At 48.5% G+C, this 25,917-nt stretch overlaps 1 long non-coding RNA gene across 1 annotated transcript in view; it reads right to left on the bottom strand.

The window, feature by feature from the left end:
• The window catches only part of LOC142245950 (uncharacterized), a 104,520-nt gene that overhangs the window by 42,631 nt on the left and 35,972 nt on the right, over window positions 1-25,917 (bottom strand). The window contains exon 2 of the long non-coding RNA XR_012724829.1: window positions 1,615-1,746. This is a non-coding gene — a long non-coding RNA (uncharacterized LOC142245950). The remainder of the gene's footprint in view (window positions 1-1,614; window positions 1,747-25,917) is intronic.

The raw sequence follows: 25,917 nt of genomic DNA, 5'->3' as shown, positions 1-25,917 counted from the left end.
GAGTGATGCAAAAGAAGCCATATCTGCAAGCACGCCACAAACAGAGTCAACTGAGGTATGCAAAAGCACATTTGGACAAGCCAGTTACATTTTGGACGAAGGTCCTGTGGACTGATGAAACAAAGATTGATTTGTTTGGTCAAACAAAAAGGCTTTATGCATGGAGGCAAAAAAACACAGCATTCCAAGAAAAGCACTTGCTACCCACAGTAAAATTTGGTGGAGGTTCCATCATGCTTTGGGGCTATGTGGCCAATGCCGGCACCGGGAATCTTGTTAAAGTTGAGGGTCGCATGGATTCAACTCCGTATCAGCAGATTCTTGACAATAATGTGCATGAATCAGTGACAAAATTGAAGTTACGCAGGGGATGGATATTTCAGCAAGACAATGATCCAAAACACCGCTCCAAATCTACTCAGGCATTCATGCAGAGGAACAATTTCTGTAGGAACTCATTAAAAGCTACAGAAAGCGACTGGAGGCTGTGATTTTTGCAAAAGGAGGATCTACAAAATATTAATGTCACTTTTATGTTGAGGTGCCCATACTTATGCACCTGTCAAATTTAGTTTAAATGCAGATTGCACATTTTCTGTTAGTACAATAAACCTCATTTCGATTCAGAAATATGACTGAGTCCATCAGTTATTAGATATATGAAACTGAAATAGCTGTTGCAAAAACCCAAATTGTTATAAAGAAAAAAGGTTAACATTAATAGGGGTGCCCAAACTTTTTCATATGACTGTAGCAACCAGGTCTCCCACACTTTTAGAGGGGACCCTTGGGTAGTCTCCAGAGGGGGCTAGCTTTCAAATCTCATCAAGAGGTGAAGCGGAGGGGCTGGGAGCTAAAAGGCAGAGGCTGTCAGGAAAGGAGGTGGAGAGCCAGTCTGGTAGTGGTGAGCAGCGGTTGCCAGGGTGACACGTGCACCCTGCACGAGTGTATTGACAGTTAGTGGGGGAGAACGGTCACCGAGTGAGGACTGATAAGAGGTGTTCCTGGTGACTAGGCACGTACGGGGAACAGGTCCCTAGAGCAGGCTCTAGTTTAACTACCTGCTAAACCTGCAGGTGAGGGGAACTACAAGTACCTCACCAACCTCCCAGAGTCTAAGCCTCAGCAGCAACGCAGGGACCCATAAGGAGACAGAGCCTGAAGCCATCTAACCTGGTCCACGCTGCCGGCAAATGGGCCAAACACAGGGGAGAAAAGGCAGTTGCAACTCCCTGGATAGACCCCCATGGTACTTCAAGTCAGGGGGTATCCGAACATAGAAGTGCTAGGAAGGAGAGCTAATTGTTACCCTCAGACTGGCCCGAAGGATACCTGGTCCTACCTGGTTTATCGCAGCATCGCCCGGGTCCGCTCACCTTAACATCTGAAGGAGTGAGTAAAAACCAGTTAAAGACTTTTGGACTCTGCCTGAATGATTCCGGACCCGCTGCTCTGCTTACCCGAGCCCCTGGGGCCTGCCTCACTCATGGGAGGCCACACCAGCTGACGACCCCATCAGCCCCAGAAGCTCATAAAATCTGCAGCGGCGGTCAATTACCTTACTGACCGTAAACCGTGAGTGGCGTCACGACACATTTAAAACAACTGACATACCTGTTGCCAGACTTTACAAGACCTGTGGCGTCCCCGTCACACTTACGCACATCAAAATTGATAACATTTTCCTTTACTGGTATCAAGTCCTTAGATGGGTCATCCAAACCCTGGTCCCACTTGACGGGGATCCTGGAGCAAGAAAAAACAAAAAGCAAAGTTCAAGTCACTATCATATATACACTGTCTTCCAAATTATTATGCAAAAAGAGTTTATGAGTAATAAGGTTAGAAATTTTTTGTTTGTCATTTAAACTCATTGATAGTGATGTGTGTCAGGGCTCTTTATATCACTGAAAGCAATTGCAGATACCTGTGCAAATTAGTTTGGCAGGTGTGTCCAAAATGGGAAAGAAAAAGGATGTGTCGGCTGCTGAGAAGCAACAAATTGTGGAGTATTTAGGTCAAGGCATGACTACAATCAACATTGCCAAGACACTTCATCGTGATCATCGCACAATCAAGAAGTATGTAGCTTATTCACAGCACACAGGTGCGTGCTGATAAGAAAAAATGGAGGACTCTTTCCAACAGGCAATTGCGTCATGTTAAAAGAGCAGCTGCTAAAATGCCTTGTCATAGCAGCAGACAAGTTTTTGAAGCTGCTGGTGCCTCCAACGTCCAGGTTTGCAGCTGTGCATAAGCCATCCTGTCGACCACCTCTATCCACTGCACACAAGCAGAAACGGCTCCAGTGGGCCAAACGATACATGAAGACTGACTTCCAAACTGTTCTGTTCACCGATGAGTGCTGTGCAACGCTCGATGGTCCAGATGGATGGAGTGGAGGATGGCTGGTTGATGGACACCCCATGAAAACACGGCTAAGGCACCAACAAGGAGGAGGTGGAGTAATGTTTTGGGCTGGAATCATGGGAAGAGAGATTGTCAGCCCCTTTAGGATCCCTGTAGGGGTAAAGATGAACTCCATAATCTATGTGGCGTCTCTAAAACAGCACTTCCTGCCATGGTTCAGGAGGAAGAACCGTGCATTCCGCAGCAAGATAATTTTCATGCATGATAATGCACCGTCTTATGCTGCAAATAACACATCTGCATCTCTTGCTGCTATGGGCATAAAAGAGGACAAACTTATGATGTGGCCACCATCTTCCCCTGACCTCAACCCCATTGAGAATCTCTGGAGCATCATCAAAAGGAGTGTCAATGTTGGCGGGAGGCAGTTCACATCTAAGCTACAGCTCTGGGAGGGTATTCTGTCCACATGCAAAACAATTGAAGCACAAACCATCTAAAAACTGACAAAATCAATGGACGAAAGAGTTCAGAAGCTTCTTTCGAACAAGGGGTCCTATGTGCAAATGTAACATCACCTAGAATTAAGTTTTGACTTGAAAACTGTTTGATTTCATTTTGTAATAATCTGATAATGCTTATAATTTCACAATTGACCATTTTGTTTTTGAAAATAAAAATAAAAAGGTTGAAAACTCTGCTGTGCATAATAATTTGGAACATGCATTTTGAGTGCATTTTGAGTGTTTATTATTTTTAAAAATATACTGTTTATATAGGCAGTTTGATCAAAAACATTTCAATTATAGTCGAATAGTAGATGACTGGAAATAACAATGACTGCAATTCATAAAGTTAATTTAGGAAAATATGAAAAAATATTTTTTGCATAATAATTTGGAACACAGTGTATTATTTTAAAACAAACAGTCCACATGCATGTGAAGCCACGTTGCCTGCAGGGGCTCGCACGCATAGGAGTTATTTTACATGTTGCCCCTTTTTTTCCTTTAAAATAACATAACACGGGGGTCAGTCCTTCCCCTGGTCACAGTTCTTCAAACGTTGCAATAGGTCCATCAAGTCCTTGGGTCCTCCAGGTTCCTCATAAAACTTTACAATAAGGCCCGACCAGCCCTTAGGTCGTCAGCTTTCCCCCTCCCGCTTTTGTGGGTAACGGTCCTGTGACATACCACTTGCTGCCTGAATGATATGGGGTGAGGGCAGGGTCCAAGGGACAGAGGGGCAGTCCGTGGGGCAAAGAGGCAGTCCAGGTCACAGGGTCCTGGGTGAAGGGCAATAACCCTCTTGCAGTCCAGAATCCTGCATTCCAGCAGAGAGGAGCGCAACAGGCGCAAACAAAACTGCGGGAGGGAAAAACACACCTTAAAGAAAACTTTGGCCACATCCGTGGTCAGCTGGTATTGCTACTGCTGCGGGGCCTCCTTAACACCGCCCTCAGGAACGCGGAAAAGCTAGTGGCACACACACTGCATGCAACACGCACAACCAGCAGGAGCAGAAGAACGACAGACACAACCTCTTTTGGCTGCTTACATCCAGGGATTTTTTCAATCTGCCACGTTTACATAAACTTTGGAGTTTGCCTCTTGTGCCCCATGAACCACGGCCAGAGTGCCCTGTGGCTTAGACGGGTTCCCACTTTGGAGATGGTAGAGACCATGGTGGTGCTGGCCTTATCCCTGCTGTATCTCTTGGTTCTCAGGGTTAGGCATGGAACCGCGGTGGCCCTGGCTGCAGACACTGCTTATTGTGGGTGCACAACATCTGGATGGTCCAGGTTTCCGGGCTGGGTGTAGTGTACTGGGTCCACCTTTGTTAATCAATCTGACTCGGTCTCTCCAATCTGAGTAGGGCCTTGACAGATGGAACATTCATTTACATATACCTTGTCTTCGGTGGTAGTTTCCTGTATAAACCCGTACCCATGCTTCAGATCCAGGTGTCCGACAATACCATTTGTCACTTGGTTGACAACAGCCTCTTCTCAAAGCATCCGCAACTGAGTACCCACTTCTCCCTTTTCTTCTTCTGGTCTATAACCCGGGACACCCACTGAAGTTCCTCCGGTTGAGGGGTCGAGGGCTTTGGCTCCACATACATGCTGGGTAGGGGTTGTGGGATCGGCGTTCCTTTACCTCAAGCCTCGGTTTAGGCATCTCGGCCGTCTCAGGTTCCGGCAACTTTTCCACAGGACCTGGTATCCGATTCACTAGAAACGCTTTCAGTTCCTGGAGTCTCTCATCGCGGCAGCAGGGTTGGGTACAGTCCTCTCCATGACCAACTGCTGTGGTGTTGCCACTGGGGTCCCGGGCAGAGGAGGCTACCAAGTATTCAGTCCTCCTGGCCGTACTTCTTCCCACTGCGTGACTTCCATCCATCCTCTCCACTGGTGTCGCCTGGTCCTGACAAGCGGCCGCGTCTCGATCTGAGTCTCTGTACTCTTCAGTGATAACTCACTCTCTAGCCCTGTCTCGGTCGATATCGCTCTCCAAAATGGTGCAGTTCAGTTTTTTTCAGAGACTGTCCGTCTTTTGGGCTGCATCCACTGTGGTGTGACCTCTTCCAGCTTACCTAACCGTTTTTCCTTGGCTGCCTCCCGTTCTCCTTCATCACACATGATCAGGAGAGGCCACTCTATTCGGCATGCCCACCTGTGGTGGGCACCACTGACCCCAGGGCGTCTCTTCAGGACAGCGCACAGTTTGCAGGCTGCGACACCCACTTAGGGTGGAGCTTCTCCATTCCACCTCGTCATTATTCACCATCTTGGTGTTCATCACTGTCATCATCTCACAAAGTGACACAAACTTTCCCGCATCCAGCAAAGTTTTGCTTTGCATGGCCACGATCCTGCTGACTACGCAAAATAGAACAGGTTGGTAGGGGGTGCTGTAGTAGTGGTTTTGTGTCTAGGTGCAACCCCCTGGCCTGTTACAAGCAGCTTACAGGCTCAATGAACATGTGGGGTGCATCCACTTACTTGCTGTTGATGATGCTTCGGTTTCTTTCCTTCTCTGAGGGTCTGTTCCAAGAAAGGAGACAACACTATAGGCCTTTTCTTAAATGGAACCTTTACTTCCTTTAAAAGTCAATTCTCTCACAGGTTATAATAAATTCAGACTCTCCCTTTCTCTCTCTTGGCTTCACTTGCACCATTCTGTTTATTTATCTATGGCTGCATTTTCTGTCTGCAGACCTTCACAGCCCTAACCATTTTCTTAGGGTCTGAGCGCTGCACTTCCTCTTCTTTTACGGTCCTGCATACTCCTAAATTCACCAAGCAGTCCTGTTGTCCAAAGGGGACCTGCCGGCAGGGGACTGTTTTGACCCCGACACATCACACACCCTCTCTCTTAGACAGCCATTTTCATCTCCCATAGGCCCGTTTCACACGTCAGTGAAAAACACTGACGTTTTTCACTGGCGTGTAAAACACGCACATGTCCCTGCGTGTGCCGTGAATCACGGCACACGTGGGTTGTCTAAGTGCAATCCGGGCTCCATTCTCCGTGGCCCGTGATTGCACTTAGAAATCAACTCACCTGTGCCCGCTCCAGCTCTCCATGGTGCTGATCGCTCCCGCGGTGCAGCATCCGGCCGGCGCTGACCCCTGCAGCAGCTGCTTCCGGGTCGGCTGTGTCGCGCATCATGAATATGAACAGTAATGAGCCGGCTCAGAAGCAGCCAGCTGCACGGGCTGCAGAGAGCGCCACTGAAGCCGGGTGAGTAAAAATGTTTATTATTTTAAAAGCACGTTTTTTTCTGGCACGTGTCTCACGGATCACACCACTGCGTGGTCCGTGGGACATCAGTGATGCCAGAAAAAAATGGACATGTCTCCGTGCGGCAATCACAGCCACACGTGCACGCTGCACGGAGACATGGTCAGTGACAAATCACTGATGTATGAGCAGACCCATTGATTATAATGGGTCTGCGTATGTCAGTGATTCTGGTATGTTTAAAAAAAAAGCACAAACGTACCAGAATCACTGACGTGTGAAAGGGGCCTTATAGTGATGTGTCAGTGTGTGACGCCCTGGGCAAGCCAGGGGTCACAGGTCACAACACCACACACACCCCCACCCCCAGCAGTTCAAAGCAGACATCCCCAAAGTGACCTGCTTTCTGCCTCGGGCTCAGACTGACACACCAGGTGGGCGGAGTCAGGAGATGGAGACGCCCACCCTGGAGTGAGCTGGCCTGAGGCAGGAAACAAGCGGGGGAGAGAAGTTCAGGAGTGAAGGAGAAAGGACGTCTGCAGAGAGGCAGACGCAGATTGGGGCCTAGGTTGGAGCCTAGGGCCCCTGTGCAGAAAGTCAGGCAGACGGTAGTGGCCATCTGCAGGGAGCCGGGGAGCCAGTTGGTGGAACCGCAGGTAGCCGGGGCTGGGCGGTGGCCCCCCGGTACTGAATCGGGGAGCCAGCTGGAAACCGGAGAGCAGGAAGAGTGTGCACGGAGGCGAAGGAAAGGACTTACACTAACCACCTGGGGTCAGGGGAAAAACACCGTAGCCGTCCGAGGGACCCGTCCAACCAGCCGTTTGTTTACCGAGAACTGTGTCGTGTTTACTGGCTGAGTGAGTACCTCCGTGCCGTGCGGCACAGCGCTGCCCCTGCGCCCCTGCACCTCCACAGGCCCCATACCCTCCTGTCCACCATCCCAACCCCATCACTGGGCCCCGGGATCACCAACCCCTACCCACGGAGGCGCAACACAACAACTGGCTGCTCCACACCATCACTCCCGGGATCCCCAGCCAGAGCAGCGGTGGTGTACATTCAATCACCACAACCGTGGGTGGCGTCACGGACAATAAACTATCCCAAAAACACCAATTCCCCTTTTCACTCACGGGGAGGAGCGCCGCTCGAGTCCCCGGGATCCGGCCCATCGCTCGAGCCACCGAGCAGCGGCAGCGGCAGGCCGCAGCAGCCGCAGCGGCAGCCGGACCCGAGCAGTGGGAGAGCGCGGCGTCCCCTCCTCCGCCCGCGACAACTTGGCGTCACGAACAGGATCTTACCGCTCTGCCGTTGGGTAGAGGTTCGCCTTGTGACCGCCGGAGGTGTCCGGCCGAAAATTTTGTAAAACCGCCATCTTGGGCGCGAAAATTTCCCGCTCGAGCGTCTTCCCCGAGCAGGAAAGGCGCGAAAGTGGAGCCCCGCCCCCCGAAGAAGGAAGTGCTAAAAAGAGGCTAAGGGGGACGGGATGGCGTCCGGCCGCATGTGAACCGCGGCTGTGGAAGCAGGGACGCCAGGACTCTGTCAGCATTTGGTTCCTGGAAGAGGCCGCCGCAGTGATGCACCGACCCGTTACCCCTGTTACCGGTAGCGGAGCCCGCAGCGTCTATGGGGGAGGACCCAGACCTGGGGTCCCCAGGCCTCGCCTTTGTCACCGCCCTGCCACCGGCCCCGGCAGTCCGCCCGGCCGCGACGGAGATGACGACGGCTCCGGCAGTCCGCCCGGCCGCAACGGCAGCAAAGTACCGGTCCCTTTGACCAATCTTGAGCCGTTCCTGGACTGGGGTCAAGGGGTGCTGCCCACTTCCTAGGGGCAGCACCAAGGCTAGGTTATTTGGGTGGGTGACTGAAGGACCCGTTGCCGTTATTAAAAGTGTTTAATGTTTGATATGCCTCCCGTTGTGGGATGATGTTAGTATCCTTGTATTGTTTTTTTTTTCCTTATCTTCTGCAGTTTAAAAGAAAAATAAAAACGGTGATGGACGGGCAGCCCGAGGACAGTCTGCGTTTTGCTAAGGGGGAATGTGACGCCCTGGGCAAGCCAGGGGTCACAGGTCACAACACCACCCACCCCCACCCCCAGCAGTTCACAGCAGACATCCCCAAAGTGACCTGCTTTCTGCCTCGGGCTCAGACTGACACACCAGGTGGGCGGAGTCATGAGATGGAGACGCCCACCCTGGAGTGAGCTGGCCTGAGGCAGGAAACAAGCGGGGGAGAGAAGTTCAGGAGTGAAGGAGAAAGGACGTCTGCAGAGAGGCAGACGCAGATTGGGGACTAGGTTGGAGCCTAGGGCCCCTGTGCAGAAAGTCAGGCAGACGGTAGTGGCCATCTGCAGGGAGCCGGGGAGCCAGTTGGTGGAACCGCAGGTAGCCGGGGCTGGGCGGTGGCCCCCCGGTACTGAATCGGGGAGCCAGCTGGAAGCCGGAGAGCAGGAAGAGTGTGCACGGAGGCGAAGGAAAGGACTTACACTAACCACCTGGGGTCAGGGGAAAAACACCGCAGCCGTCCGAGGGACCCGTCCAACCAGCCGTTTGTTTACCGAGAACTGTGTTGTGTTTACTGGCTGAGTGAGTACCTCCGTGCTGTGTGGCACAGCGCTGCCCCTGCGCCCCTGCACCTCCACAGGCCCCATAGCCGCCTGTCCACCATCCCAACCCCATCACTGGGCCCCGGGATCACCAACCCCTACCCACGGAGGGGCAACACAACAACTGGCTGTTCCACACCATCACTCCCGGGATCCCCAGCCAGAGCAGCGGTGGTGTACATTCAATCACCACAACCGTGGGTGGTGTCATGGACAATAAACTATCCCAAAAACACCAATTCCCCTTTTCACTCACGGGCGAGGAGCGCCGCTCGAGTCCCCAGGATCCGGCCCATCGCTTGAGACACCGAGCAGCGGCAGCGGCAGGCCGCAGCAGCTGCAGCGGCAGCCGGACCCGAGCAGTGGGAGAGCGCGGCGTCCCCTCCTCCGCCCGCGACAAGTGTACCGCCCTGCGCTCGGCTGCAGCTGAACCGCTCGGATCCGGGCTCGTGTGTCGGTGGCTCGAGCACCTCCGGACCGGGGGTCACGTCGCTCTGCAAGGGGGCTGGCGCTTTGAAGGGGGTTTTTCGATTTAAAGTTCGTGACGCCACCTATGGGTTGTGGTGAATGTAGGCACCGCCGCTGCGGTTGACTAGGCACCCTGAGGGAAATGTTGGTGCAGCTCTTGGTGTTAACCCCTCGTGGGCAGGGGTGGTGGCCCCGGGACCCGTTGGATGTGATATAATGTCGGTGCTCGGCAGGGCAGAGCAGTGCGTGGCCCGAGGGCACAGTGGTACTCACTCTGATTGAAACACAGGAGTCTCTGGTAAACCAAAATGATGGTGGTCGGTGCCCGCAGCCGGCCATTTCAGGTTCCCCAAACAGGCTGGTGGTGTTCGCATTTCTCCCGCACCTCTTTGTAGCTGTGGACAGCTGTGCCTTAGCAACGGGAGTCCCGCTCCCCGGCGTGTATGTTGGGAGAGCCCGTTTGCCCGCAGGTGCTGGCCCGTTGGATCTCTTGGCCTGAGCGGTGGCCGTTATCCGGAATCGGTGGGCTGTTGCCTTCTTTCGGGACTTGGGTGGGAAAGGACCTAGAGTCCAGACCTCAATCAGTTAATTAACGGGGTCCGATAGTTTCGGGACAGCGTTTCAGTGTCTGAGTACCCCCCTCTGGTGCTCCGATTTCCAGTCGGTTCCCCGGTTCGGTACCGGCGGGTGACTACCCTGTCCTGGTTACCTACGGTTCCACCAGGCTGTCTTCCCAGCTTCTGCAGACAGCCACCACCGTCTGCCTCGTAGCCAAAGGTGACTAGGCTCCAATACAGCACCCGGTGTTAGACTGTGGCAGACCTGGACACAGGTCTGCACTTCAACTTTACTCCTCCACTCCACTTCACTGTCAAAACTAGACTAACTGGCTTTTTCCTGCCTCAGGGCCTGTGAACTCCTCAGTGGGTGTGGCCAACTGCCTGGCTCCGCCCCCTGGTGTGAACATCAAACCCTGAGGGAGGTGACTAGGGTTTAGTAGGTTGGCTGATGTCACCTTATTTGGAGATGGGTGTTGTGCAAGGGCCTAACTGTGACTACCTGGCTAGTCAGGGCGTCACATCAGTTGTAAACGATCCGACAAAGATCCGGCTCCCTGCTGTGACGACAGGACCTGGATCACCAATGAGAGCCACTAAAATCTCTAAATGGCTCTTTTCGCCTCTGAAACCCCGCACATCTGCGGCTAAATTCTGCCTACTCAACAATCTAATTGGTCACTTGTAAGTGGGCGGGGTTTAGCCTTGGGTGGGCGGGGTTTTGGCGGCATTACTATAATCTTAAATATGTGTTCACCTACGGTGAACACATATTTAATAAGGAGCCAAGAACGATCTGAAGGATCCGGCTCTTTTTGGTGAGCGGAGCCATGGGAACCGGATCACCAAAAAGAGCTGGACTTGCTATCACTACTCCCTTAACTTTTCCTGTCTCAGGGACTTAACCCTCTAAGACTCCTCCCAAGGGCTAAACTTTTCCTTAACCTCTGGTGTCCCTGCCCAAGGACGCGACTGAGTTACCCAACCCAGCATCATAACCAACAGCATTTACCTAACAACACATCTACATTTTATCTACATAACACTCTATTATTCTGTTGAACATTCTTATATTTTACTTTCTACATGTACATGTCTCATGAGTTTCACACATTATTAATAACACACAATAGATTATACATATATTGTTGGGCCTACCAGGCCTCAGCACTACGTGGCGCTGGCCGCCATGCTACTTGTGCGCTGTTACATCACAAGCAACAGCACTCACTAAATACTTTACATCAAGTACATCACTATAGCATTACATTAAAACAATATGTAAATATTTGAAAAAAACGAAAATATTTTGTGATAATCTTAAACAATGCCATATAAAATCGTTTATTAATTGTTCCAGTTCTTATTTGATTTATAAAGCTGATTGCAATATTTGCAAAATGTTTAACATAGGCTGCACTTCAAGAACTCTTAAAAAACGCATTTCACAGCATGTAGGGGCTGTTGTGAACAGGGAGACTAGAAACAATAACACTTTATCTGATTTATCTAAACACTTTATTGAAATTCTTGGGGGCGATTTATCAGCCCGATCAGTAACAGGCATTGAAAAAGTTTTTAGACCGATCTGAGGTGGTGACTGGAGGAAGAAGCTCCTCCTAAGACCCGCAACACACATCCGTGTAATTTGTACGTGTGCGGTACGTATTTGTACGTACCGGAGACACGTACACACGTAGACCCATGTTAATCAATGGTAGATGGCACACACACGTAAAATCACACGGAACGTGTGTCCGTGAGGTAAGTACGTGTGCGCTCTTTTCTACACGGACGACATGTCCGTTTTTTGCCGGCAGCACGCAGGCACGGACCCGCTTTAGTCTATGGGTCCGTGCCTGCACGGACCGCACACGGAGTATGTCCGTGTTCAGCACGTATCGTCCGTGTCCGTTTTTCATCAAAAAATTAGAAACACTTGTTACCAATCTATCAGGTCAATTGTAGGCCATTAATTCTGGCGCCAAGCATACATTTCCTGTCTCATTTTCACGCCAGACAGCAGCTGGGCACCTGTCCTCTCAATGCAGGGGAACTTTGAGCACAGAGAACACCACAGGTACTGAGCATGGCGCCCAGAATCGATACAGAGAGGCTGATTGGAGAAGTGGAGAGGCATCCAGAGCTGTGGGACACACGTGTTGATGGCTACCATGACAGGTTAATGGTGGAACGAGCATGGATGTCTGTGGCAGAGCTAGTCTACCCTAGGAATGGATGGTCTCAATCTACCCCTGGAAGGAAAAATAGATATGGTGAGTACAGATATTTGCATTGCTTCTGTCTTTACCTACATGTGCTCATTCTGTAGGCAGATTATATCCATATTTGTACAGTTTGGCATGTATTAATGGGCCTAACTCATTTTGAGCTACACTGGAGACTCACAAACAGGATAGTGTACTTTTTTGGCCTTATGAAATAATCATTGCAGTTTACTAGTAATGTCAGCATGTGTATATGTGGCCTGCAAAGCATTTTATGCATGTACAAAAGGCATTTCAGGGTGGTCAAGCAACATTTAAACAGGTTTGTGTTTTTTTTTTGGCATTTTTGTGCTTTTTATATTGTAAATGTGCTGTGAAATGTCTATACCTTTTGAGTTGTATTTTCATGTTTGGTTTATTATGCATATCCCTTGGTGTCACCATGAATGGTAACAGTAATGTGTAGTGTGGAATGGGAAATCTGTGAGGAACATATGGCACTTCATGGGTAGAGATGAGCGAACCGGTCGTGGTTCGGCTCGAGTTCAGTTCGTCGAACGTTCGACGAACCGAACTCGAACCGCATAGGAAACAATGGCAGGCATTCACAAACACATAAAAACACCTAGAAAACACCCTCAAAAGGTGTCCAAAAGGTGACAAACAACTCACAACACAACACAAACACATGGGAAAGTGACAAGGACATATACTCTCATGCGAAAACAAAGAGCTGGACAAGGAAAAAGAGGAGGACACACAGATATATGAGTATATGCAAGGAAACGTCAATGCCATTATTGTGCAACTTGAGCTCTGCACATTTTAGGCTTCCAATCTGGATAAATTCCCTGAGCTTGCCACGTACGCCTTGGGGATCTTGTCGTGTCCTGCAGCCAGCGTTCTCTCGGAACCTGTCTTCAGTGCTGCTGGGGGTCTGCTGGCAGATAAGCACACGTGTCTGTCCACTGACAATGTGGACATGGCTCTCAGAGGACTTTTCTTCCCCTGGGTCATCCAGGGGAGGCGAAAGGCACGCGTATTTTTGAGAGTGCTTCATGCAAAGCATCTGTTTCATTTTGAAAAGGGGGATCAAGTGATGCCAGTCAAGTGGGGTTTGTGTGGCCCAATTAGTGGAAACGAGGGAGACTGTGGTTGGAGTCCCCTCGCTTTTGAAAAAAGAACCATGATGAACAAGTCATGGCTCTCAGAGGACTTTTCTTCCCCTGGGTCATCGAGGGGAGGTGAAAGGCATGCGTATTTTTGAGAGTGCTTCATGCAAAGCATCTGTTTCATTTTGAAAAGGGGGATCAAGTGATGCCAGTCAAGTGGGGTGTGTGTGGCCCAATTAGTGGAAACGAGGGAGACTGTGGTTGGAGTCCCCTCGCTTTTGAAAGAAGAACCAAGATGAACAAGTCATGGCTCTCAGAGGACTTTTCTTCCCCTGGGTCATCCAGGGGAGGTGAAAGGCACGCGTATTTTTGAGAGTGCTTCATGCAAAGCATCTGTTTCATTTTGAAAAGGGGGATCAAGTGATGCCAGTCAAGTGGGGTGTGTATGGCCCAATTAGTGGAAACGAGGGAGACTGTGGTTGGAGTCCCCTCGCTTTTGAAAGAAGAACCAAGATGAACAAGTCATGGCTCTCAGAGGACTTTTCTTCCCCTGGGTCATCCAGGGGAGGTGAAAGGCACGCGTATTTTTGAGAGTGCTTCATGCAAAGCATCTGTTTCATTTTGAAAAGGGGGATCAAGTGATGCCAGTCAAGTGGGGTGTGTGTGGCCCAATTAGTGGAAACGAGGGAGACTGTGGTTGGAGTCCCCTCGCTGTGTTTTACATGATTTTCGAAGGGCATGACATGCCTAAGAGGTTGAGTTTCATCATCTGCAACTTGTTGGCAACAGAAAGGCTGCCTTTACACCCTTTTGAGACTGAGGATTTTCGAGACCTTATGCCCATTGCAGTGCCCCAAGAGCCGATGGCCAGTCGTCACTCCTTCTCCAAGAAAGGCGTGCCCGCGCTACCACAGCAGGTCGCACACAACCTCACCGATTCCTTGAGAAACTCTGTGTGTGACAGGGTGCATTTCACCACACATACTTGGACCAGTAAGCATGGACAGGGCAGTTACATGTTGCTGACTGGGCACTGGGTAACTATGGTGAAAGATGGAGAAGAGTTTGCTGTACAAGTCTTGCCGTCCCCACGACTTGTGTGTCAATCCTTCCTCTGTATGTACAAGTTCCTCCACTGCTTCTGCCTCCTCAACCTCGTGTGGGTCCTCCACCTCGGCCCAAACCCAGTGTGGTCAGGCCACCCTTCCTTGTAACTGCGCCCAAGGAATCCCACACACCTCCTTACTATGCTGGCAGCAGAGCTCAAGGCCATCAGGCGGTCAAATGTTTACTTTGAAATGTAGGGGAAATGTGAGACACCGCTGAGGAATTGTGGACGGTTAGCTCTGGAGAGAGAGACCGAGTTTCATCAATGGTTGTCTACACTCAACCAGCAGTCAGGGAAGGTCGGGTGCGACAATGATGCAAACCAGTCTGCGACCCTTCTTCAGGGCAATGTGACACACGTGCCTTGTATGGCTCACGTGTTGAACCTGGTTGTCCAGCAATTTTTAAAACACTATCCTGGCCTACATGGCCTTCTGCAGAGGGCACGGTGTAACGCCTGCCTGGATCGACACACTCAGATGGGCTGTAAAGGATAGGCTAGAGGCAAGCCACTCACCTAGCTGGACACCCAGAACCCTGAAACCCTTTAACCCCTATACAGTGATTTGGAATTACACAGGGCCCAAGTTGATCAATACCTGTGGAAGGCTGCAGTTCCAGAGAATAGTAGTCATGCAGGGTCAAAAACATTAATTGAGGAAGAGGAACAGAATGCGATGGCCAGGACTTAATCAGAAAACAAGCAGAGGTGAAATGCGGATCGGCCAACGAGGTACATAAACAGCAAGCAGGAAAAGTAGTCAGGTAACAAGCACACAAACTCATAAAACTGAACTTAGGGTAACAGTAACAAAAGGTTCATAGCTTTGTCTGGCAGTGGTCTGAAGAGAGGAGGGGCCTAAAAAAGGGTGTGGTGTCTTCCCATTGGTTGTAGCTGAATGATGGTACTTCATCTGTGAGATACCCACCACCTACATTCAGCCTGTGGTTCTGTATCTGTCAAGGTAACGCAACCCAGTGGGTGACCATAACCTGCGTCCACCTGCGCTGCAGGCATCGACTCCTTTCCCATCATCAGCACTATGCACGAAAGGAACACGTTGTCACCTGGCGACCGGAGTACAAATTGATTGAGTGGACTACGTTGGTGACTTAACAGCCGTGTGCGGCAATGATGCAAACCTGTCTGCGGCCCTTCGTAAGGGCAATGTGACACACGTGCCTTGTATGGCTCACGTGTTGAATCTGATTCTCCAGCAGTTTTTAAAATACCATCCCGGCCTACATGGCCTTGTGCAGCGGGCACGCTGCTATGTGCTCACTTTCATCCTTCGCACCCAGCAGCTCAACAACTTTCATCGCTCCGGAAGTCTTAGGGTCTGGCGGTTAAACGCCGGAAATGCGATGTTCCGACACGCAGGAATTGGAATCTGCACATGTTGCAGCGTGTGTGGCAGCACCGCAGAGCCCTGCTGAAATACGGTATGACGTATACCCTGGGCTAACTTGATCCAGAGGTGGTGCAGATCACGCTGCTGGAGTGGTGGCAGATCAAGGACCTATGTACCCTTCTACACAGTTTACAAATGTCGACGAAGATGTTTAGCACTGGCGATGCCATTCTCAGCGTGACAATTCTGGTCATCTACAAGATGGAGCATACTGTAAGCATTATTCGGAGTCAGGTGTTGGTCCAAGAGAAAGGTGAGGAAGTACAGGAGGAGTCATATGCAGAAGGGATAATAAGATCTACAAGGTCCAGACGGTGAGCGGCACCTAGGCGGAAGTCAAGGGACGGTGGGGGAGAGGGATTAACAAGGGCGCATAGTATCAGCAAAAATTGTTGAGGAAGGGGCAGGAGCCCATGAAGAAATGGAGGAAGAACTTGCGATGGGCATGGAAGACTCAGCTGATGAGTGAGAGCTTGCTCACATTTCGGTTGTGCGAGGTTGGGGGGAGAGGGCAGAGGAAGGAGGCACGATTCTCACCTCTCTGCCACCAACACACCAAGGACTTGATCCTCCTGGATGCACAAGACACATGAGCGCCTTCTTGCTGCACTACCTACAACACGACCCTCGGATTGTACGAATTCGAAGTAATGCTAACTACTGGGTTGCCACACTGTTAGATCCCCGGTACAAGACAAAATTTGGCGAAATAATTCCTGCCATAGAAACGGACGCACGTTTACAGGAGTATCTGCAAAAGGTGGTACGCAATCTTAGATCTGCTTTTCCACTAAACACCAGTGCTGCACAGAGTGAATCTCAATGCTTTGTCATGGATAGGAGGAAATTGTCTTTTACTTGTCCACATCTGAGGGACCGAGGGCTGGCTGCTGTGCTGAGATGGCATTGAGTACAGTGTCCCTGCAGAGTTGCACTTTTGGTCATATAACAAATGAGTTGAAAAAGGACAAATGCTGGTGGAAAGGGGAACAGGTGTGTTGGAAAGGGGAAAAAAGTTTTTGTCCGTGGGTTTGTTGGTTAAGCAAAAGTAACATTTGATGAAGAAACACCATCTGTTACGGTGGGACTGGCAGATTTGGATAAAGTGGTATATACTATGTTACCGCTATATAACGAAAATTAATAAGAAATGAAAGAGAAAGGTATATATCCCCATCAGCAGTCAATGTCCACCGTGCTCCCAGATGGAAAAGGAGAGGTTGGCAACTGGAAGGTTTGGTGGAGGATACAGAGCTGTGTGGCTATGAAACTAATAGTTGCCTGAATTGAGTTAGACGCCACTCGGATCTTGAGACTGGGAGCCCTGTTAGCGTCACAGGGGCCACAGGCCCACCCAGCCCAGGAACTCCCTGTTAACATCACAGGGGCCATTCAGTACGCTGACCATGTGCATTGGGGCCACAACTGTGGACAGCAGGCGCAGCAGCAGGCCTTTTAATGCCACTGGGCTGCACAAGCAGGACTTGTAGGACAGGAGCTGGTCTTAACCGTTCTGCGTTACCAACTGTGGTGGCGGCCTGCATCGACGGCCTATCCCTGCCTACCTCTGGCCTAAAGCCGCAATGGGTTCAACACATGGAGGTGTGCTCTTTCGGAGCATAATAGAAGACTGCGCACCTCCTTGTTGACTCCAGCCCGTTTTATAACCTGGGTCCGCCCCAAACCAGGGTGGACCACAATGCACCTCCTGGAGACAAAAGCAGAGTGACACGTCATGAGTGGCATAAGTAGCGTCCTATTTGGAACTGCAACTTCAATAATGACCTCATGGCTGCCACGACACAAACACCTCACTAGTCATCGTCTGACCATCAATAATGAGGTGACAAGTCATAGGGGCGGGCCTCTGCAAGCCATTTGGGAGTGGCCTGGCCACATCGTCAGGACACCTGATGCCCTGTGGTCTATATGGGCCCCCCACATCAGGGGCAGGGCCAAAGAGTTCATTACCGGACCTAGTCTCTGATGCAGTAAGTGCCTGAGCATGCTCAGTAGCATGAAATACAGTCTCTGAAAAAAGACTATCAGCTTTAGCATGGTGTCTAGGCACAAAACAGGACTTAGACCCGGCACGAAATGCAAGTACCTGTGCAAAGAGGCTTTTCGCACTAAGTGTGGGAGCATGCGCTGTATCCCGAAATTAAGACTTAGCCTCAGGAATGGCACAGTCAGGCTGAGAATACTCACTAGGCGAAACACTGTAGTTAGGCTGCGGCTAGGGTAAATCGGCACACGCATGCGCACTAGCTGCCTCTCCACACTTAGACGTGGAGGAGAAATTGCTCTTCGGGTGTGGACTTGGAGATGCTGTCTATGAACAGAAGGAAAAGCTAAAGGAAGCCGCACTTTCTATCCCTCCGAATGATCAAATGCAGCAAGGAATTCCCTGAGTTTGCTATAAAATTAGCGTAGCAAAATGTGCATGAGGGTTTCATGCAGATGTGCTGCACATAGATTTGCACCAGTGGGACACTAATGGAAGTCCAACAGTCACTTCTTGTATGCCACTAAATGGCAGTATTTTTTTGCTATCATTATAGCTTATTAAAAACAGAGTAGGAGGGTGTCCTGCACAGGTGCTAGAAATATCTTTGCACTAGTGGGACAATACAGAAGTCCAACAGCCACGTTTAGGATGCCACTAAGTTCACTCAGTGTTTGCTAGTATAATGGCTTAGTAACAATGAGTTTGAGTGTGCAATGCAGGCAGACGTGCTGCAAATATCTTTGCACTAGTGGGACAATACAGAAGTCCAACAGCCACGTTTAGGATGCCACTAAGTTCACTCAGTGTTTGCTAGTATAATGGCTTAGTAACAATGAGTTTGAGTGTGCAAAGGGCAGGAGGGTACAGTGGCAGGGTCGTGGGTCTCTAGGTAGAGGAAAGGAAGCCTGCCTTTCTATCCCTCCTAATGGGGAAATGCAGCGAGGAAATCCCTGACCTTAGCTACACAGACTCTGTCATCTTGTGTAGCTGTTAAACTCTGTTTTCACGGACCTGTCACCTATGGCTCTGACCCTGCCGGTATTAGCCCTTAAAAGGACTGATAGAAAGTGATATCCCTATTCTGTACAGCGCTGTGTATGGAGCGTACACAGCAGTATCGGAGATAGGAGCTGCGCCAGTGATGACTGACACCAAGGACGCAGAAGGCAGATAATGGCGTGCTGGAGGAAAATGTCCGTTTTTATAATGCAGGGACATGTGACATGGACATCCTATCACACATGCCGTTGCTTCTCTGGCTAAAAGTCCACTTAGCTGTGTGTGTCTGGGATTGGCTGACATGCTGGCCCGCCCCACTACACGCGCGCGCGCGCTTAGGGAAGGAAGACAAGGAAAAAAAAAAAAAAATGGCGATCGCCATTATCCATACAGCAGTGATCTGAATGCGCTATTCCCGCACACTATACACTGAAATTTCATAATAGTGTGAGTCACAGAGTGACTTACACTATTACAGCGGAAAGCCAGCTAGTAATTAGCTGGCCTTTCTGCTGCTAGAACCGTTCTCGAACGTATCTAGAACTATCGAGCTTTAGCAAAAAGCTCGAGTTCTAGTTCTATCTAGAACAGCCCCCAAAATCACTCGAGCCGCGAACTGGAGAACCTCGAACCGCGGACCGCGCTCAACTCTATTCATGGGTTTATAGTCATTTTGTTTCTCATGGCTTACTGAAGGTTTTTTTTTTTTTAAAGTTTAAAAGGAGTTAAATGATTATACAGTGGTTTAATATTTTTACAGGAGATCTTGTTTTCTTTGTCATGCTTATTGTTTTATTATGTCACTATATGAGTGACATGGGTTGTTGTTTTCATAGACATGGATGTGTGTTCCAATTTTTGACAATTGCTGCAATACAAGAATAATGTTTGATTTTTTTATTCTTCAATTGTTATAATTTGTGACCTTATTTTTAATTTTTTTTTTTTTTAAACAGTGGATCTTGTTAAACGGCGATGGTGCTCAGCCCGTGACCAGTTCAGAAGAGAATATAACCCAGTGGCGACCACAGCTGCCGCAGCCAAAAAGAGAAAATATGTTCATTATGAAAAACTGAGCTTCCTCATGCCCATTATGGAAGTACCAAAGTAAGTTTAAACCATTACATCACATGGCGGTTTTTTGTAGAATTGCACACATTAATTTTTTTTTTTTCTTTCATCAAAGTACGGAGGATAATCTAGAAGATAGTGAGGAAGCCCAGTCGGCAGTATTAACAGCGACCTCTGCTTCAGAGATGGAGCCAACCTCATATCAACCACCACCAATCCCCAACACCAGCCACCCAGACGCAGAAAAATGTCCTCTGATTTGGGTTTGGGAACAAGTCAATCCACTAATGTAATTCCAGGCCAGTCTACAGGGCAACTAAGTGGCCCTTCACCAGTTCTTGCAGAGAGTAGTCCACAGCAACATGCAGGCACACAGCCAAGAATATCAACTAATACCATGCGCACAGTAGCACAATCTATCCGTGGTCGCCGACATAGGCGTTATGAAGATTTACGTTCCCTGCCAGATATCATTGATACCAGAATAATACACATAATGAATTCACTGATACCAGAGAGTGATGGAGAGAGATTTTGCCGCTCCCTTTCTCCCTCTCTTGCATTGGTTGCACATGATAGGCAGGACAGATTGAGGGCGTCCTTAATAACACTAATATCTGCTACCCAACGTGAGCCAGAACCCATATATTGCTTTGAAGTGATAGAGCAATGGAGAGCCAATCCACGTGGTCCACACACAAACACAACCCAACAAACTGTGGAAACCCAAACTGATGAACATTACTCTAATTTTCAACTAAATCCTGTAGTGCAACAAACACATATACAGTGTCCATCTTCTTCTATGGGAACTGATGTACAAATTAGGCCAACAGTTGTCCCACACCAAACAGGTACATTAATGACACAAAGGCCATCTCAACAGCCATCATTTGTCCCACAAGTACCCCAACAGACACCAATGCAAACCTCTTTTAACTATCCTAGTATTGTTAGTAATGTTCATAGACTACCTCAAATGTTTCAACAACCAACATCCTACCATGTTTCTAATAATCCACAACAACAGTACTTTCAACAACAGACTTACCCAACTAACTTCACCTATACACATACTCAGCCTCTTCCAACACATCAATATGTACCACCTACACTTGGTCTTCCATCTGCTCAAACAACTGCATCATTATTTGTTCCAAGTAGTACAACAACTGTTACTAGTGGAAACACTGATCAGTCACTCACTACAACATCTAGTGTTGGGCAGCAAACATATTCTGTAGGTGGCAATACAATGGAGACTACACAGGAAAGCATCACTAGCCTAGAGGATTTAGTTGATTCATAATGTGATATTGTATGTATTATTTTACATTTTGGTATGTTTTCTAGGGTATTGCTGGTCGGAAAACATTTCAAAATGTAACACATTACTTACTCTATATGCATGGGATCATATTTGGGTTTCCCTTTCCAAAGATTCAATAGAAATTACTTTATCACTTCAAAAACATTACCTGCCTGCTAAAATGTTGCCTTGCTCTGGACATGTTGTTTGGACCATCCATTAGAAAAAACTGGGTTTAGGGACAAAATGCACGCACATAAACTACTACACTAACATTCAGACACCTTTATTATTAAAAATCCAGCCACCATGCAATATCTGCATATGGTGTGGTCCCATACTTGTATTCCAATAGTGTCAAACAAATTATGTTTGCGGCGTGACATTATTGCATAATACAGTATGGTGTTTTGTATGGGCTAATGTCCCTGACAAAATTCTGTAAAAAAATTTATAGAATACAGGGTGTTTTGCAAAAGAGATCACACATACATAGGTTCAATAATAAATCTGGACTAATTTTTTCAAAAACAATTTGCCATATTTTTATTAGTCTTGTACATTCTGTAGTACTGTTACTTGCAAAAAAAATATTCCTGATGTTATAGCAATAAAGTAAAATCACAATAGCTTATTGGGACCACAAACACAACCAACCAACAAAAATACCACACATAATACCTATGTATGGTCATTTTCTCTTTTGTATTACATATGTGTTCATGATTATGTAACCAAGTGATAAAAAAACTATAATAATGTCAAATTTAGACATGACTATGGTGATTTAAACTAAAAAAAAATCTTTAAACTGATTCCCACTTGTAGACCAGAAGTGGACACATTGGTTCTAAGACTACCATTCTCTACAAATGGTGCATTTAAAGCTGGCAACTCCTCCATATCTTCGTCATTGCTTTCATGTAATCTACAGTAATTATGTAACACTACTGTAGCTTTAATGACAGCCTTGACGGTGTTTGGTTGGAGTTGGATGGTGGTTTGATAAATGCGCCATCTTGAGGCCAAAATGCCAAAGGCACGTTCAACATAGCAACGTGCTCTGGCCAATTTGCTATTAAATAGGGCTTTTGATCTGTCCAGCCCCCTTCTGGGATATGGACGCATCAAATGCCTAGACAAGGCAAACCCCTGATCCGCAACCATGACAAAAGGAACAATAGGGCCATTAGTACCAGGCAATGGTCTTGGTGCAGGCAAACTTGAACTATCAGACATTAATAGTCTTGCTAAACGTGAGCTTCTGAAAATGCGTGCATCTGAGGCACTGCCATAGGCCCCAATATCAGCAAATAAAAAGCAGTAGTTTGTATCTATCATCGCCAAAATAACTAAAGAAAAATACTTATGATAATTAAAATATCTTGATGCAGAGTTAGGTGGTTTCTTCACTCTAATGTGTTTTCCGTCAATGGCGCCAATACAATTAGGAAAAGCTGTTTTCTCAAAAAATTCTTCTGAAATGTGCATCCATTCCTGTGTTGAAGGCAGCTGCATGACATGATGCCTAAGGGTCTCCCATAGCACAGTGCAGGTATGCAGGATAATCTTGCCAATTGTGGACCTTCCCAATAAGAATTCGAAATGTAGACTGCTGATGGATTGGCCAGTTGCAAGGTAACTGAAATAGAAAAAAAACATGACCTTACTTTGACTATTCATGTAAGTTGTATTTCCAAACAAATATTTGTGTCATCCAATGACTGGCGAGATACTGTGTTTGACTATTCTTGTATTGCTTTTGTTGGCAAAACATATGTGTTTGTTAGGGCCAGGTGGACGGGCAGACCCAGGAGGTGGATCCACTGGGCTGAACACCTCACCGAGGGCAAGGTGCCCGGTAGCCAGAGCACTACAGGTAGCAGGACAGTCTGTTCAGAGGAGTGTAGAAGTCTCTGGGACCACGGAGTCACTGAAGGTAGTCCGGGTGACGGAGCTCAGGTTCGGAGGCCGAGATGACGTCAGGCAGAGTCCGGAACCGACGGAGCGGGAAGACGGGTCACCACAGGATGCAGGGATCGGAGATGGTAGGACCTGACGGGTGGCAGGCAGTCACCGTTCGGGATTCGGGAGTCGTCAGGACCGGTTGGCGAGACGGAGGCGACTCTACAAGACAGATAGGTAAGTATGGCACAAACACAAGGAGACCTGACTCCTAGCTTAGCAAACACGAAGAACAGGCCCCGCCCACTTGGAAAGGAACCCCCTATATACCCTGTACCTGCATCATCAATATCCTGTTGGAGGACGCTGGCCCTTTAAGAAAAGGTCAATGAACGCGCGCGCGTCCTAATGCGCATGCGCGAGGCCCGGGTGCCAGAAGCCAGGGCAGGATGCGATGTACAGGAGGTAGGAGTGCCGGGCCGGCTCAGAACAGCAGACGGGCGCCGGAACCGGGGACCAGGTTGCCTGGAAGAGGCAGGTGAGGGAGCATGGAGGCTGAGGAGCGGGGGACCGGGGAGCAGAGCCCGGGAGCGGGGAAGCGAGGTCCAGGAGACGGGAAGCGTGGCAGAGGAGCCGGGAAGCGTGGCAGGGGAGCCGGGGAGCGAGGCAGGGGAGCCGGGAAGCGTGGCACGGGCACCGGGGAGCGTGACAGTGTTGCTATTTACTTTCCATATTGGAAAAATAGTTTTTTTTCTGTTTAATAAACAAGATTGTTTGATTTATGACTCTTGTTTCTTTAATTTTGATAGAGATAGAATGGTAGATGTGAGCACTCAGATCTTATTTTTTGTTTACAATGTGGTTATGTGATCTATATAAGTTTTCAATAAATACCTACATTTAAAATTAGATTAAATCTGCAACATGATGCCTTTAAGATTTGACATGTATTTCAATATAACAGATAAAGCATAAGTATACATGACAACACCTACCGTAAAGTCACCAACAGTCGTTCCTCAGGGGAGATGCTGAGGCGCATACAGGTGTCCTGATGCTTTAAACGATGGTTTACAAGGCCAAGGATGTTGTCAAATGAATTCATGGTGAGATGGCAGTATGCTTGGAATTTTGGTGGAATTTCCGTATTTCGCTATAGAGAATATTAAAATGGCCATGTGTTTTCCTGAGCTTCACAAGGGGGTGAATCCACATCCTTCTCTCCAGTGGTGGCTCTTCTTCAATCATATGTCGCCTAACCCCAAATGTCCTAGATATCAACCAGAGCAAATACATGGTTGCTTCATTGGATAGAGACATTTTGGAGTGTGTATAAAGTGAGAATGAGCTCTGAAGGCATGGTTTTTTATGCTTTTTTAAGCAAACTAACCAAATTGGGTAGCTAATTGACCAATTTAACACACCAGGAGCACATTATGATGGGCTAACAAGGTTATTTGTGTACAAATACGGATCTGAAAAAACGGACGGCACACAGACTGCACACGTACGTATTTTAGGCCAATACGGACACTCCACACGCAAGCACGGCTCGCATATGCCATCACACAGATGCCATACGTACCGGAGAAACGCCCCTAAAAAATGGAACACGGACCCGAAAAACGGAACGTGAGACACGTACATTTTTTTTGCGGAAGTGTGTTTTAGGCCTAAGAGAGGCACAATGGATTATGCTTCTTAAATCTCGTGCACCAGATGGTCTCAATTATCGAAATGACTTCGAGTTCATTTTTTAAATATACCATTAATTTTTTTTTTTGCTATAGCTGCATTTATTGAACATAGCCTGTGACTGCTCACAGCTGAAGGCGTGCAATAGTTGTATGTATTGAAAATAGATGAGATGAGGAGAAGAATGAAGGACCGCACTCCATCCACTGTGCAGGGATTCAGTTTATTTGACGGTGCAGGGTAAAAAGCTGGAGACGCGCTGTGAGCTGGCTCCCAGGCAAAGGACAACGGACGTTTCGCCTAATTAATTAGGCTTTCGTCAAATAAACTGAATCCCTGCACAGTGGATGGAGTGCGGTCCTTCATTCTTCTCCTCATCTCATCTATTCCTGGACTTTTTCACTGGACGAGCACCCCCGCTTGGGACACGGTAATTTACAGCCCTCCGCGAGCACACGTGCGTTACCGCTAAGTGACATGCTGTGGTGCAGGACCATTTCTATCTTGCTGATGTATTGAAAATAGCGTAAGGCCTCTTTCACACTTCCGTGTCTCCGGTACATTGTTGGTCCATTTCCTCACGTACCATAGACACGGGCACACGTAGACCCATTAAAATCAATGGGTCTGCGCTCACGTGCGTATTCTGCCATGGACCGTGTGTACGTGTGGAGCATACGTGTGCCCATGTGCTCCACACGTAGACATGTCCGTTTTTCTCCAGCATCACGGGTATCACTCGGAACGCAAACGAACCACACGGAGGTGTTCCATGTGACACGCACCGGAGAAAACACACGTGTCTGAGAAACCCCCCCCAAAACTTTACTCACCTTCTCCAGCCCTGCAGTCTCTGCCGCTGCTGTCACTTGCTTCCGACCGCCGCTCATTATGCTCATTGCATATTCACTTCACTGCGGCCGGAAGCAACAGCAGCGGGGAGTCGGCAGGATCGGAGACTGAAGATCAGCACCACGGACAGCGACACCAGGGACAGGTGAGTAGAAACGGATAACACACGGAGAACACACGTGTGCCATAAACATGGCTCACGGAGGGCAAAATGTACTTTTGACACGTCCGTGAAAAACATGCGTTGTTTTTCATGGACGTGTGAAAGAGGCCTAAAACTGTTTACAGCTGGAGGTTTGCTAATGTATTTGATGAACATAGCCTATCTCTGCTCACAGCTGAAGATTTGCTACAATTGCATGTATTGAACATAGCATATTACTGCTCACAGCTAGAGGTTTGCTATAGTTGCATGTATTGAACATGGTTTAACATTGCTCACAGCTGGAGGTTTGCTATAGCTGCATGTA

This window comes from Anomaloglossus baeobatrachus, chromosome 7, assembly GCF_048569485.1.
Source record: "Anomaloglossus baeobatrachus isolate aAnoBae1 chromosome 7, aAnoBae1.hap1, whole genome shotgun sequence".
Classification (NCBI taxonomy): Eukaryota; Metazoa; Chordata; class Amphibia; order Anura; family Aromobatidae; genus Anomaloglossus; species Anomaloglossus baeobatrachus.
The sequence above is the reverse complement of the archived record's forward strand: the minus strand, read 5'-3'. Positions and strand labels throughout refer to the sequence as shown.